Source organism: Dermochelys coriacea, chromosome 3 (assembly GCF_009764565.3).
Source record: "Dermochelys coriacea isolate rDerCor1 chromosome 3, rDerCor1.pri.v4, whole genome shotgun sequence".
In the NCBI taxonomy this organism is placed as follows: domain Eukaryota; kingdom Metazoa; phylum Chordata; order Testudines; family Dermochelyidae; genus Dermochelys; species Dermochelys coriacea.
The window spans coordinates 44,673,566-44,689,604 of record NC_050070.1 but is presented as its reverse complement, the minus strand read 5'-3'; the positions used below and the strand labels follow the sequence as shown (position 1 = coordinate 44,689,604).

The 16,039-nt window shown below is 42.5% G+C and overlaps 1 long non-coding RNA gene across 1 annotated transcript in view; it reads left to right on the top strand.

Annotated features, from left to right (window-relative positions):
- Nucleotides 1-9,399: 9,399 nt before the first annotated feature.
- Nucleotides 9,400-16,039, top strand: part of LOC122459251 — a 169,948-nt gene continuing 163,308 nt past the window's right edge. Inside the window, exons 1-2 of the long non-coding RNA XR_006279795.1 lie at nucleotides 9,400-9,498; nucleotides 10,931-10,933. This is a non-coding gene — a long non-coding RNA (uncharacterized LOC122459251). The remainder of the gene's footprint in view (nucleotides 9,499-10,930; nucleotides 10,934-16,039) is intronic.

Genomic DNA, 16,039 nt, shown 5'->3' with positions numbered 1-16,039 from the left:
TTAGGAAGGCATTTGGTCAGCTTCTTTAGAAAGGAATTTGCAAGTTAAGTGCCCAGTCAAGAAGCACTTAACGCACAATGGATCTTGGAAAGCTCCAGTCCACATAAGAAGTCTACCCGAGGACGTTCAAGGTAGCATGTGAACCATGGCTGCTGCCTATAAAAACTGAGTCGTGCATGGACATGTGACTTGCCCAGGTGACTCCAAAACTTCATCTTGGAGCTGGACTTTGCATAGGAGAGAGGGGGAGTCTTCACCCACAAGAGAAAGTCTATTTAAACTCATGGGAGACCCCTTCATTTTGTCTTCAGCTGGTTAAAGAGATAGCCTCTCCACCCCCAAGGATACCTGAAAGAAACTGAAACAAAGAAACAGTAACTACAGGGGGTCTGAGTGATTTCTGGACCCAGAGTAGAAGGAGACTAGTCTGGAAAAGGAAGCTTACTGAAATTCCTCTAAGAGTGAGGTTTTTATCTGTATTCAGTTTTCTTACTGTATTAGACATAGACTTGCATGTTCTATTTTATTTTGCTTGGTAATTCACTTTGTTCAGTTTGTTACTACTTGGAACCACTTAAATCCTACTTTCTGTATTTAATAAAATAACTTTTTTTACTTATTATTTAACCCAGAGTAAGTAATTTATACTTACTCTGTAATGCTGGGGGGTGGGGACAGCTGTGCATATCTCTCTACCAATGTTATAGAGGGCGAACAGATTTATTTGGGGTTTAGACCCCATTGGGAGTTGGGCATCTGAGTGTTAAAGACAGGAACACTTCTTAATCTGCTTTCAGTTTAAGCCTACAGCTGTTAGGGGATATGGTTCAGACCTGGGTCTGGATTTGCAGCAGGCTAGCGGGTCTGGCTCAAACCAGGCAGGGCACTGAAGTCCCCAGCTGGGAGGGCAAGGAAAGCAGGGGCAGAAGTAGTCTTGGCACATCAGTTGGCACCCCCCAGGGGGTTTCTGTGATCCAACCCCTCACAGGGGGCAGCTGGGGTCTAGCTGCCTGGCTTTCTTGTCAATTTCATGGCTCTGTGCATAGAGTCCTGAAATTGACAAGATAGCCAACAGCTGATGTAAGGAATGCAGTGTCTGCACAGACAGGGTCTTCCCCTAACTAGACGGACACAAGCCCTACACCTCTCATGGAGGTGGAGTTATTATGTCGTTGTAGTAGGGCACTTACATCGGTGGGACAAGGTTGTAGTATGTACATTGACATAATTAGGTCAGCGTAAGGTGCCTTACATTGACCTAATTGTGTAGAGTAGACTAGGCCTGAGAAAGAGAGAAGAAAGTAAGAATTAAAAGGGAGGCATGTGATTGTAAAAGACAAGACTACAAAGGAGGAGGCAACCAAAATATGAGGAAGTGGGGGGGGGGGTGGAGAGTGAGAGGGAGGTGGTCAAAAAGAGAAGAGATAGCAGATAGAACAGGAGGGAGAAAAAGGAGGACAAAAACGATGAAAAATTAGGCAGGGAGACAGTTTAAGTCAGAAAAATCTCACTCCCTTCACTCACCCACATCAATAAAAAAAAAAGTCATTCAAAGAGCTACATAGAATCATAGAATCATAGAATCATAGAATATCAGGGTTGGAAGGGACCCCAGAAGGTCATCTAGTCCAACCCCCTGCTCAAAGCAGGACCAAGTCCCAGTTAAATCATCCCAGCTAGGGCTTTGTCAAGCCTGACCTTAAAAACCTCTAAGGAAGGAGATTCTACCACCTCCCTAGGTAACGCATTCCAGTGTTTCACCACCCTCTTAGTGAAAAAGTTTTTCCTAATATCCAATCTAAACCTCCCCCATTGCAACTTGAGACCATTACTCCTCGTTCTGTCATCTGCTACCATTGAGAACAGTCTAGAGCCATCCTCTTTGAAACCCCCTTTCAGGTAGTTGAAAGCAGCTATCAAATCCCCCCTCATTCTTCTCTTCTGCAGACTAAACAATCCCAGCTCCCTCAGCCTCTCCTCATAAGTCATGTGCTCTAGACCCCTAATCATTTTCGTTGCCCTTCGTTGTACTCTTTCCAATTTATCCACATCCTTCCTGTAGTGTGGGGCCCAAAACTGGACACAGTACTCCAGATGAGGCCTCACCAGTGTCGAATAGAGGGGAACGATCACGTCCCTCGATCTGCTCGCTATGCCCCTACTTATACAACCCAAAATGCCATTGGCCTTCTTGGCAACAAGGGCACACTGCTGACTCATATCCAGCTTCTCGTCCACTGTCACCCCTAGGTCCTTTTCCGCAGAACTGCTGCCGAGCCATTCGGTCCCTAGTCTGTAGCGGTGCATTGGATTCTTCCATCCTAAGTGCAGGACCCTGCATTTATCCTTATTGAACCTCATTAGATTTCTTTTGGCCCAATCCTCCAATTTGTCTAGGTCCTTCTGTATCCTATCTAACATCTAACATCTAACCTGACAGCTATGTTCTCCTCTCAGACCATTTACCTGGCTTTCATAATGATGATTCCTGTCCAGGACATGGTGACCAGGTCCTGTGCTCAGTCCCTATGACAGCACAAAAAATTGCACTGAGTTAGCTTCCCTACTCAAGGCACCCCATAATCTTTAAAGAGCAGCACAAGATTTAAGGAACATTGTTCCAATGGAAAAAAATTATAAATACAATCAATGTTTTGAGGATAGGTATCTCTCTGAATGTATTTTCTTTCGCATGACTGTCAGTTTGCAGTAGAACTTGCTATGTATCATTTTACAGAATATATTAACAAACTGGTTGAGATTTGTGTTACATTAATACATGCTATCATGTTCTAACTGATGCTGGTAGCAACTGATAAGGATGAAACACAATTTCAACCATATTCTCATGAGGAATACTTATTCATTAGGGTAGTTCTACCGAATTAAATGAAACTACTCATGTGAGCATGGATTGTAGGAATGGGCCCTGGATTAAAAATGAAAATACATTGCTCTACATAGAATTTATCATGAATAATGCAATAGATTTAACCAGTGATGATTTTTATTTCAAAGGATGAGGTTTTCAGAAGTACTTAAGTGACTTAGGGGCACAAGTCCTATATACCTTCAGTGGGACTCATTCTTTAAAATCAATTAGGTGCTTTTGAAAATACTTCCCCAAATCAATCTATTTAGCTTCTATAGTGAATCACTTTATTATAGGCAAAAGCCAGGGGAAGGCAGAAGTAAGATTCCAATTTTTCTTATGGAAGTCACAGACCCCTGTGTTTTCTGCAGTTTCCAAAAATGCATTTTTAGCACTTTAATTACTGTTTTTCCATTCCTAATAGAAAGCCTGTAAAACATTTTCCATTGTCATTACTGGAGCTTGATTGCTTCATTGGTTCCCATTTGCCCCAAGGTGAGAGTTAATTTTAAAGCAGCAGTATATGGAATCTCTTAAATGAAAATATTCAAACTCAAAATGGAGGGAGCTCTTTCTTTTTTACTTTTAACTAGAAAATCTTTGAAGAATGGCAGAATTGGAAGTGTGATAGAAACGGGTATCATTTTAGTTTTTCCTGAAACTACAGGAGAAATTATCCTAATTTTCTTAATGCTCATGTACTGCTTAGTTTTATTATCTGCTTGATAAAAACTTGCAGCATTAACTTTGCTACACTAAGTGAATAACCAGTGAGTGTCCGGTGTTCTGCATTTATGGTTCAAATATACCATTTGAGGGGAAAATGTTAAAGCAGGGTTCTGATACATGTATATAGCATCAGCAAATAACATAAAGATTAATCTGATGGCATCATTTAAATACCCTTTAATGAGAGAACGATTATGGCAAAGCCCACTTGACAAAGCCCTGGCTGGGATTATTTAGTTGGGGTTGGTCCTGCTTTGAGCAGGGGGTTGGACTAGATGACCTCCTGAGGTCTCTTCCAACCCTAATCGTCTATGATTCCATATATGAAAATATGTATCAGCAGCTGCAAGGGTGCCCCTTGAAATTTTTCAAATGGTATGTACAACTGAATCACTCTCACTTGTTCTCTCATACTTTTAGCAGGTCTTGAGGCTGTATCTGAGCGAGTCCTGCAAGCAGAGCAGAGGGGGCTGCACCAGGGCTAACTGCTCAGGAGCCTGTGTAGCCTCACTCCACCGTGGTATGCATTGCACATAACGTGTATGGTTGCAGGCACACAGAACTGATAAAAAAATAAGGACTCTACAGGATTTTAGGGCATCCATCACTGTAATACTAGACACTTAGGCATGATCCACAAAAATAAGTAGGTGTCTAAATCCTGCTTTTAGGCTCCACTGTGCTCCAGAAAACTCCTGCTTGGCTGCCATCCAACCCTTGTAGGAACCTAAACTCACTCAGCACATAAATTCTTGCAGTAAAAGTTCCCAAGGCACCAAAATTTCTGCATCTGAGCATGCACACTGCTGCCCCACTTTAAGCACCCAGATGCCTAGCTCCAACCTGAGTGGAGGAAAGTAGATGCTCCTCCGTCTAATTCACGTATGGGGTCTCATCTTGTAGGCCTGCATAGCGGCCACCTAGATTTACACATAACAGAGGAGTAGGAGCACAATCTCCTTCATAACCCTTAGCTTAGTGGTTAGGGGTATTCTCTTGGGATGTGGGAGATCCTGGTTCAAGTCTCCCCCAACCCCTGAAGATGAGAAGGGGTTTGAATAGGGATTTACCACCTCTCATGTGGCCTAACCACTGGATTATGTGATATACTGTGTGGGTCTCCCTCAATCTCTCCTATTGAAGTTGTTTCATTTGAATTAAATATTAATTGGGGCACAGAGTGAGAGAGTCCTGTGGGCAGGGTGCTCACCTGAGAGGTGGTAGTGCTCTGCTCAGATCCTCTCTTTTCCTCAGGCAGGGGAGGGACTTGAACTGGTGGTCTCCATCAGGTGAGTGCCCTAACCACTGTGCCCTGGACCCACACCACTCCCGGAAGCAGCCAGCATGCCACTGCGGCCCCCGGGAGGCAGGGGGAGAAATGTGGCTCCGCAAACTGCTCCTGCCTGCAACCGCTGCCCCCTCAGCTCCCATTGGCTGCAGGTCACCCTTCCATTTCCGCCCCCACATGCGAGTTAGATAGACAAACATCTATCTTCCCCCTGGTTCATAGATAGCAAGCAGAGAGAGGTGCCTCACTGCAGCCTGGACTTAGGCACCCCACCATGAGGGGTGGGGGTGGGGTCTTAGGACACATCCCTCTCTTTGGCATCTCCAATTGGCTAGTTTAGCACATCCCAGCCTGACATATTTGCTTTTGTAGATCCCATTCTAAGGCACCTACCTTGCCCCATGTATTGTATAGGAAACCTACGAGCCTAACTCAGATTTTGTGGATTCCAGTGTTGTTCCTGTGATTTTCTAGGACTAAATCCCTTTGTGGATCTGGGCCTTAATATACAGCATTATCTGTAGGTAATGTTATGACAGGCAAAGTGGTCCACTGGATAGAACACTTCACTAGGACTGAAGAGTCATGCAGTCTTTTCTTGGCCCTACCACTGACCACTTGTGTGACTTTGGGCAAGTCACTTCACCTCTCTGTGCCACTGACACCCTTTATCTGTCTTGTCTATTTCAACTGAAAGTCCCTGTCCCAAGAGCTATCTCATACTACATCTTTGCACAGTGTCTAGCACGATAGGGCCCTGATCTCAACTGGGACTCAGGCACTACTGTAATCCAAATAATTGTAATAATATCAGATTATGCTCTTCATCAAACCTGCTCAAATGTCCCTCATTTCAAGAAAGTCACTTATTTTAGTCCCCAAATTACCTGTGTTTCCAATGTATTTTATGTTGATACTTGTGGCCACTAGCTGGTTATAGCACTCGTCCAGATCAATGGGAGTTGGGCAGCTTTCCCTTATAGAATACACAGGAAACAGATTAAAAGGTTTTCATGAGCAAATCAGTCTAACTGGCTGACCAGCTGGGAGGTATGGGTGGGAAACTATGATCTGTGCTTAGTTGAAATAATGGCTGTACCAGAAGAGATTGTAGTGTGTGTGTGTGTTCATTCCCAATTTCTATTTCCAGGCAGAAGATCTCACACACAAAAACAGCAGAAAACATGGTGCACTGGAGTTTGCATTTATTAATCCATAACATATCTATTTCAACAAGTTAATTATCACAAGTTAATTTCTACAGATCCTTTCTCTTTTCCAGCCTCTTCACTCAAGATTCTCCACAATTCAAATGAGACCTATAGAATCTCACCATATTAATTAGAATAGATTAAGGCTAATCCCTACGTCTATCACTCCCAGCTAATATAAATGACCATTTTGTATGAAGCTAGCTGACTAAAGAAAATGTTAAACCATGAAGGGGAATGTAGGTTTTTTTTTTTTTTTTAAAAGATGAGTGGCCTGCTCTAGAATTGTTCAATTTCATATTTTACAGCAGAGGTGGGCAAACTACGGCCCACGGGCCACATCGGCCTGTAGGACCCTCCTGCCCAGCCCCTGAGCTCCTGGCCTGGGAGGCTAGTCCTGGGCCCCTCCCCTGCTGTTCCCCCTCCCCTGCAGCCTCACCTCGCCACGCTGCCGGTGCAATGCTTGGAGCAGCAAGCTCTTGGGGCAGCACAGTTGCAGAGCCTGGCCTGACCCGGTGCTCTGGGCTGTGCGGTGGCATGGCAGGCTCCAGCCAGGCTCCAGCTACTGGTGCTCCAGGCAGCGTGGTAAGGAGGCAGGAAGCGGGGGGTTGGATAGAGGGCAGGAGAGTTTGGGGGGGTGTGGATGGTCAGAGGGTGGGGAACAGGGATCTCGGGGGGGCAGTCAGGAAGGAGAGGAGTGGTTGGATGGGGTGGCGGGGGGCAGTCAGGGGTGGGGAGGTTGGATGGGGCAGGAGTCTGGGGAGGGGGCATCAGAAGGCGAGAAGTGGGGGCAGGCCACGCCTGGCTGTTTGGGGAGGCACAGCCTCCCTTAATCGGCCCTCCATACGCTTTCCCGAAGCCCGATGCGGCCCTCAGACCAAAAAGTTTGCCCGCTCCTGTTTTACAGAAATGATTCTAGAAGAACAGCATAATAAAACAACAACAATCTGAGATTATCTCTCTTCCTGTACCATACCACCACCACAAAGGCTTGAGCCCAATACTGATATGTAAGGAGAGGAGCCACTGTCAGGGAGTTCTCTGTAAGGATCCCAAAGCTTTGGAATTTATTCTGCCATTCAGTCCATAATAGCCCAATTCTGATGATCTTGAAGGCATGCTGTAAAGATAATATTTCCCCACAGCATTTGAAAATGGTGTTTGGAGGGGATGTAAGGGTGGTGATCTGTGGGAGGGGAACTTTTTGGTTGCTTGGTTTGCTGTTAGGGGTATGATTGAAATGTATTCCTGGACTTTAGTTAGGCCTGGATTTTGGTTTTGTTGTATTCTGAAGTTATATTAAGGCATCTAAGACAAATGGGTGGCACTCTCTTTCAGCTTTTGAATAAGTCTAAATAACAGTAATAATGACTAATATTTATACAGAACCTTTCATCTAAAGAATTTTGCACATTTCATGATCTGATATGTAATGTAGTGTCTGTATATATGAGTGCTAAGAATGGAGAGGTAAACTAACCACAGATAAAAGCAGTGCGAAAAAGGCTTTTATTCAACTATTAAAAACCCGTTGTTTTATAATCATTAATATACCTGATATTTAAATAAAGTATGAACAAATCTTATTTATAACCTGTATTTGTTACCTTTAAAAGACCCTTTTATGTTTGGTCAACCTTCTATTATCTGTATTTTTGTTCATTTCCAAAAATGGTCCCCAGACATGATAAAATCTGCTTGATCATGATATAGGTCTGTCATTTTTCCACTTAAAGGTTTTCCTCTGCTATATTTCTATATGTCATGTATACTGGGTGATCTGTGCTTTCCCAAAAGTGAGTTCTCATATGTTAGGCTGCTCATGGTAATAGTGTTACTAATGGGTCTGTTAAGGTTTTTTTTCCACTTTGAACTTTAGGGTACGGATGTGGGGACCTGCATGAAAGACCCCCTAAGCTTTTTCTTATCAGTTTAGGTTAAAAACTTCCCCAAGGTACAAACTTTGCCTTGTCTTTGAACCCTATGCTGCCACCACCAAGCGTGTTAAACAAAGAACAGGGAAAGAGCCACTTGGAGATGTCTTCGCCCAAAATATCCCCACAAGCCCTACATCCCGTTTCCTGGGGAAGTCTTGATAAAAATCCTCACCAATTTGTACAGGTAAACACAAAGCCAAACCCTTGAATCTTAAAAACAATAAAAAAGCAATCAGGTTCTTAAAAAAAATTAATTTAAAAAAAGGTAAAAAAATCACTTCTGTAAAATCAGAATGGTAAATAACTTACATGGTAATCACATTCAAAACATAAAAAATCTCTCTAGGCAAAACTTTAAGTTACAAAAAAACACAAAAACAGAAATATACATTCCATTCAGCACAGTGTATTTTACCAGCCATTAAACAAAAGGAATCTAACGCATTTCTAGCTAGATTACTTACTAACTTTACAAAAGTTCTAAATCTGCATTCCTAATCTGTTCCCAGCAAAAGCATCACACAGACAGACAGACCCTTTGTCCCCCCAACCCCTTCCAGCTTTGAAAGTATCTTGTCTCCTCATTGGTCATTTTGGTCAGGTGCCAGCAAGGCTATCTTAGCTTCTTAACCCTTTACAGGTAAAAGGGTTCTGCCTCTGGCCAAAACAAATTTTATAGCACTGTATACAAAAAGGTGGTTACCCTTCCCTTTATTTTTATAACAGGGTCCTGCCCCAAATCAGTCTCTTTTGGACTGTAACCTAACAGTCACTTTGGGTTCTGTGGAAAACCTAACTTAAGTGGTCTGAAAATTCTATTTGTGATATCAATAACTTAATGGATGAGATCAGATTCAATTTATTATACAGAGATAGGCACTAGTACTGCTGAAAATTATCTCACTATTAGAGTGAGTAAATTGAATATGAGATAAAAATATATTGCAGTTGCGAATAAGGATATCATTCTGAGGTGTCGTGTAAAACTCAGGAGGTAATTTTCCTGTTCTACTTGGTACTGGTAGGCTCAGCTGCACTATTGTGTCCAGTTCTGGGTACCACACTTAAAGACAGATGTGGACTAAATGGAGAGTCCAGAGGAGAGTAACATAAATGATAGAAGGTTTAGAAAAGCTGAGGAAAGGTTTAAAAAACTGGGCATGTTTAGTCTTGAGAAAGACTGTTGGGGGGAAGGGGGGTCTGATAATAGTCTTTAAATATGTTAGTGGCTGTTATAAAGTGGACAGGATCAATTGTTCTCCATATCCACTGAAGGCAGGACAAAAAGTAATCTGCTTTATCTGCAGCAAGGGAGAGTTAGGCTGGAATGTTTTCCTGAATATCTATCTATCTGTAAGGGTAGTTAAGCACTGGAATAGGATTCCATTGGAGGTTGTGGAATACCTGTCATTGGAGGTTTTTAAGAATAGGTTAGGCCAACACCTGTCAGAGATTGTCTAGGTATACTGGGTCCTGCTTCAGTGCCCGGTGCTGGACTAGATGTCCTGTTGCAGTCCTTTCCAGCATATTTGTCTCTTCCGATATCTGTCTAGCCTACATCCAGTTAAGTGCATGCAGGACCAAAAGATGGCACAATACCAAAGTAAGAATGTGGCGTATTGGTCAGAGGATGCTACTGTGACTGTCTTGCAACTCATGGCTCTGTTTCTGTCCCTACTTCCTTTGATTTGTGGTGAAGACATTGTTGCAGTTCTAGTTCTAAATGTCATGTGAGGTTAAAGAAATACTGTACATTGATTTTAAACTACTTAAGTAAAAATGTGCACCTACACCCAAATGACAGCGAACAGACCAGACAGAGCTCCCCAACAGCTGGTGCTGCTTAGAGCATTCAACAATCAAAAATGCACATCTCCTCTAAAGGGCTGCTAGGTTTTAACATGCACATAGTTAAGGAATATCTTTAGTGGTTGTTGATGGCTTGGGAGGGAGTGTTGCTTTACCTTTAGAGTCACAGACAGGGATTTCCCTACACCCCCCTATGGGGGTGTTTACCCCCCCCCAAATTTCCCAAACACCCCCGCCTCCACTTTTGTGAACTAGTTACATGCAGTGTTGCCAATTTTGTGATTGCTTGGAAATTTGAATTGAAATTGAAACATGAATACATACTTTAAAAGCATATAAAGTGTATGATAAAATACAGGTATCTGAAAAAGTATAATAGATTTGAAAAGTACGAACATAGACGAGCTTCCTTATACAGCTGTTGTTTTTATGACCATGTCAGTGCATTCATTTCAGTGATGTTGGCCAACCTAATAATTTCAAATTCTGATTTGTAAGCAAAGTCTAAATGAGCTCTCCCTGACAGTTAGTGATGAGCTGGGGGCTGGAGGGAAAGGCTTCAGGATCATATTGTATTTACATTCACACCTAATCTACCAGGGTATCCAGCAAACAGAGCTGTGTTACCCAAGTGATAGATTTTGTTTGGGGTTGGGTTATAAATCACTTGAATGCGGAGAGTAAAGAAATGTTGTTATTCTTATTGTATGAGTAAAGGGCAGTAGAACTGTACTTATCCTCTGCTGATTGAGGGCATCGAGAAAGAGGGTGGGGACAGGTGTTTTGCTTGATGGTCTGCCTGAGTCACAAGTACTATTAGACCTGCCCCTCTCCACTGTTTAAAGACAGAGCTGATTATGCTCCTTAGATAGTCTTGTTCTGTTAAGTGATCACTACAGCTGAAATCACTGAGAATCAGGTCTAAGTGCTTAGACCTGCTGTGGGACAGTGTTTCTGTGGAAGAGATGGCCCAGTCTACACTAGCACTGAGATTCCCCCATTGAGAGCTCAGCTGAAATCACTGAGAGCTGGGTGGAACCTCAAGAGACAATCTTTCAGAGGTCACATTGGCAGGTGGTAGCAGAAGGTGACGGCGTAGGGCCATTGGCAACAGAATGGTGAATGGTGGCACAATGAACAACAGTGGCCAGAGCAAACAGTGAGCAGCTGGAGGAACAGCAAGGTGGCTTCTTGCCCCACATCTGGGAGGTGAACTCATGTGAAAGCACCTCTGAACTCTAAGTCTCCACTGACCAAGGACAACACCGGGGAGTGTTAATGAGACTATTAAGAATGCTGGAGACACAACACAGTTCATGCGAACAAACATGGTTGTGCCATCATACTTTCTATTTAGGCAAGAGATACCACACACTACAAACTGGAGGCCAAAGTTAAGTGCATTGTCACTTGTTCATCCTGAAGTTGAACACTGGTTCCGAACAAGACCAGCAAATGCTCACTATCTTTCTGCAAGAAACTCAACTGACTGGCTAGACGCATGTCGTGCAGCAGTTGAAAAAGTGAAGAACTCTCTTACCACATTCAAAAAATTTGCATGCATGGCTGATGAATGCACCAATACAAATGGTCATCAAGTATTAAGTCATTGTGTATGTTATCTTGATGTCAGTGGTAGGCCAGTAGATGCATTTCTATATGTTCAAGTTATAGAAGACAGTTTGGCTGCATCTGTGACAACCCACATCTTAGAAGAGTTAAATGCTTGTCAATTGGACCCCAAACAGATGGCTGCTATGTATTTGATGGAGCTGCAAACTTCTCTGGAAGACATGGTGGAGCACAAGCTTTGCTCAGAGAAAAGTGTAACCCTAGTCTCTCCTATACACACTGCAGAGGCCATCTACTCCAACTAGCGCTAGTACGAGCTGCAGACTCTTCAAAAGACATTAAAAAACCCTATAAATTTAATGTGTTCATTATATTTCTTTTTTCAGCAAGAATCCAAAAAGACTGAATATCTTGGAAAATACAGAAGATACACTGGGACTGAAGTTCAAATTAGTCCAATGTGGGAAAACACTGTGGCTTTCTCATGAGTGATCCTTGGCTGTTCTCTTAAAATTACTCCAGCCATTATTACTGGCTTTGGAAAGTATCTACCAAGATGGGATGGATCTAAGTAGTGAGGCTGGTGGATTACTTTTGCTACTACATTCAGAGAAAACTATTGTCATTCTTTTTCTTGTAAGTCTACTGTTGAAAACACTTGGGTCATTAAACAATGCCATCCAGGCATCTGCTATAACAGTAGTAGTTCTTTGTCCAGCAAAGCTTGTCCAGAAGCTACATTTGGATCAATCAGAGAGCTATCCTTTGAAAAAGTACTGGAAGAAGCAAAGACTTCAGTCCAGAAGTTGACTAATGAAGGCATTTATATTGAATCCTTAAGTGAAGAGGACAAGAAGTGTTTGTTAAGACAACTGAAAAAGTACACAGACTTGATTCTTAAAAATCTACAACAGCGACTTCTAGATTCTACTCAACTTCTAGTTAGCTTTTACAGATCTCTGTCTTATAAAACACCAACAGTTGAGTGAAGTGAGGCACTACCAGCAATGGGGCTGCCATGTGCTCAGGACAGAATAGAGAATTTGAACACAGAGTAGAATATCATATGACATGACGAATGAATGAAGATTTGACTTCAACTTCTTTTTTATCAACACTAGTGGTTCAACCCAATCTTTATGCTATGTTTCCTGGGCTGAAAGAAGTAGGAATTCATCTCTTGCTACTCCCAGTCACAACAGCTACAGTTGAGCGTTCTTTTTCATCATTGAATAGAATTTTGTGTTTTGAAGGAAGTCGCCTTCTGCCTGATCATGTGAATGAACTAATGAGCATATCAATTGAAGGAATGGAAGTACTGGACACACGAGACGCCACCAAAGATAAATGTATTGCATTCAAGAAGTTCATTAACAGAGTTGTGCAAAATTATAACGAAATCAAGAAAGATGTAGATGTAGTGCTTCATAGAAGTCTTAAGTAGCCAACTTTAATTTGTGTGATGATTTTAAAAACTAATAAAATGGTCATGAAACATTTTTCAGTTTTTACTGTGGTGCCCACCTTCACCCTCATGGTCTCACCCCTCATCGGCCCTGACCCTCTCCCCCTGCCCTGTAAATTTGAACCCCCCTCATTTCAATTCCTGGGAAAAACACTGATCACAGAACAGGCAGATATGTCACTCATAAGCTGCTCAAGGGGTAGGAATCAACATCCAGGCATTCAACTCTTTAGGTCCCTATGGATCCTATGCATTTGGGACTCAAATACTTTCACAAAGCCTACAATAAAAATTATTACTCTTTTCCCTCATTGAGTCTGCTTTCATTATTACTGTCTAGACATTACATTACTGGTGCAGTTTATTCAATTTTAGATGGATGCCCATCTAAATCTCCCTTGACCTCGGAGGCAACAGGTATAATTTAATACTAATTGCTACTTCCAACATCTCTTGCTTTTAAAAATCTGAGCATACTACTTACTTACTTTGCTGTCATTTTCTCTGTGGGCAATAAATACCATTTTATTGCTGTTGGTGCTTGTATTTATAAAGAAAAGTGACAGCTCCAGTCTTTCTTTCATTATGTGGCACTAGGAAGATGTGGGGTTATGGTGAGTCACCTATTCCACAACCTCTCCTTCTCTATCACACACACAATTCAAGCCCATATGGCAGAAGGGGACCATGCTAGTTCAGTGATCCTTACCTCATACTTTCACAGTCTGCTTGCTCTTCCTAGGGGACATGGTCATAGCTGAAGCCATATGATCATTTATTGGGCTACTCATCTCACCGGTCTTATGGGAGCTGACAGTTGCCACACCTGTCCACAATTCCCATACAAAGTTGGTGGAAGAAAAGGAGGAGAGAATCATCTGAGCATCACTCTCCATTCCCTAGCTAGATTAGGAACACTGGTGTAGGAGAGAAGAATGCACATAGTAACTAAACAGGCAAACACCTTCTCCTGTGAGCTTTGAAAATAACTTTTCCATCTTAGCACAGTGATTCTCAACTAGAGCAATTTGAAAACTGGAAGAACAATTTCGCAAAATATTTGAAATGTAAAAAAATATTTTGGTTTCACAGGGTATAAAATGGAACAGCTTGTCACATTTTTTTGAAATATTTTTGAAAAATTTCAGATGTTCATTTTTACCATTTATCTCTCCTTCCTTTTTGCCACTGAGTGCAAGACAATTAATTCTGTCTAGCGTCTATGGCTTTGGTCTAGAGTTCTGAAAAGTATAAAAGGACAAGAAAGGAAAGTGTATGAAAATCTGAGGCACTATTCATTTTTATTTCACTCAGTAGCAAAAAGGGATAAACAGAGAAAAACTTTCAGTTACAAGAAATGAAATGATAATGCTTAATATCACTGAGAACTTTCCTGACAAAACCCCACTTTTTGGTGAGAAATTTTTGATCCAAAAATCTTGACCAGCTCTAGTTTTAGCCTTCTTTTGTTGGACTGTTGTGTCCTCTGTGCCTACTCTGTATCATGTTCTTGAACGGTCACATTTTGTATCCTTTCTGCTGCTCATTTTATCCCTCTGTCTCCTTTCCATCTTAGTGGGTGAGTTTGCACACAAGTGGGTATACTCTTTTTCTTTTGTTTTCTGATTCTCCATTTTTAATTTCTGTTCTCTTTTCCTTTCAACTCCCTCTCCTCTGGTGAATCCCTCCTTTAGCAGAAAGCTGCATTCTGTTCAGGGCATCTCATGTTAGTTCTGCACAAGAAGGCTTCCTCTTCTCCAACAGATGAGATGGGTGTCACTGAAGAAAGATTTCTCACTATGTGCACCAGCAGAGATACAGATCACCCCAAGGCAGCCGAAAGGAGGCAAGGTAAATCCTAAAGGATGTGCAGTCCTCCTGGATGCTTGTCTACACAATCCATTCCTGAGCTCAGTGGTGCTAGAACAGTCTTTTTGGAGTGGGGGTGCTGAGCTGCACCCCTCTTACTCCTGTCCACTTTCCTCACCACCCACTACAGCTGGGGCCAGGAGCAGGGCTATGGTTCCGGGAGGGAGAGGACGCAGACAGGGGTGAGGAGGCGTAGGCTGGAGCCACAGCTAGGGGGTGTGTGAGGCCAGTGACCAGACAGGACCCTGGGGCTGGCAGCGGAGGCCCCGGGTCCAGCAGCAGAGCCCCCAGGCAGCAGTGCGGCTAGCGGCCAGGACCATGGGCAGCACCCCCTGCACTCCTACTTCCTGTGCCTATGCCTGAGCTTCCATGAGGAGGTGTGGCTTTGCGCTTCCAAAACATGGGCCAGTGCCTGAATGGCATAAATTTGCCCCTAGACTAGCTACATTTGAAGTAACCATGTAGCACCATGCCACAGTGAGTCACAGCAGAGGATGCCAGGTTCAGGACAAACCCCTGAGAAATAGGGTAGACTCACCTCAAACAGGTGGTCATTCTATTATTAGATATACCAAGACAGAAACAAAAGTAAACTTCTGTCTCACCTCCCTGGTTAACAAGAAGTCCAAACTGTAGTCTTCTCAGGCATCCCAGCACTCATTTCACCACCCAGAAACTAGACTTTATGATGAGTTTTATTATTTAAAATAAATTTTATCACACAAAGTGTCCTTCTAATCCCAAGAAATCAGATACATACCCAGGTCAATATATAACTCGGATCTTATCCAGTAATCACATTGTTGCCAATCCTTTGGTATCTAATATCTAAAAGTTTATTTATAAAAGAAAAGAAAGAGGGGAGAGTTAAAATGGTCAAAGAAATCCTGTACATACACTCATTGCAAAATTCTTCGATCAGGTTTGTAGCAGTGATGGAATAAACTGCTGGATGGTAAAGTTCCTGGTAACTTCCAAAAATTAGAATATCCTCAGTCCATTTATTAGAATGCTTTTTTTAGTGTAAGTCCATAGTCCAGAGATCAGAGTAGGAAAGAGGCAAAATAGAGATGCTTCCTTGGTCTTTTACATCTTCACCCATGTGGAGGGGATGCTCTCACCTTAGTTTGTGGACAATTATAGGCACAAGATGGAGTCCAAGGTCACATGAGCTAGTCACATGCCCTTGCATGATTTAATTCATAGAAGCCGTAGGCGCCAACTCTGTTGGTGCTCCAGGGCTGGAGAAGCACGTACTGCTAGAAATACTATGCTTTTAGAGGAAGA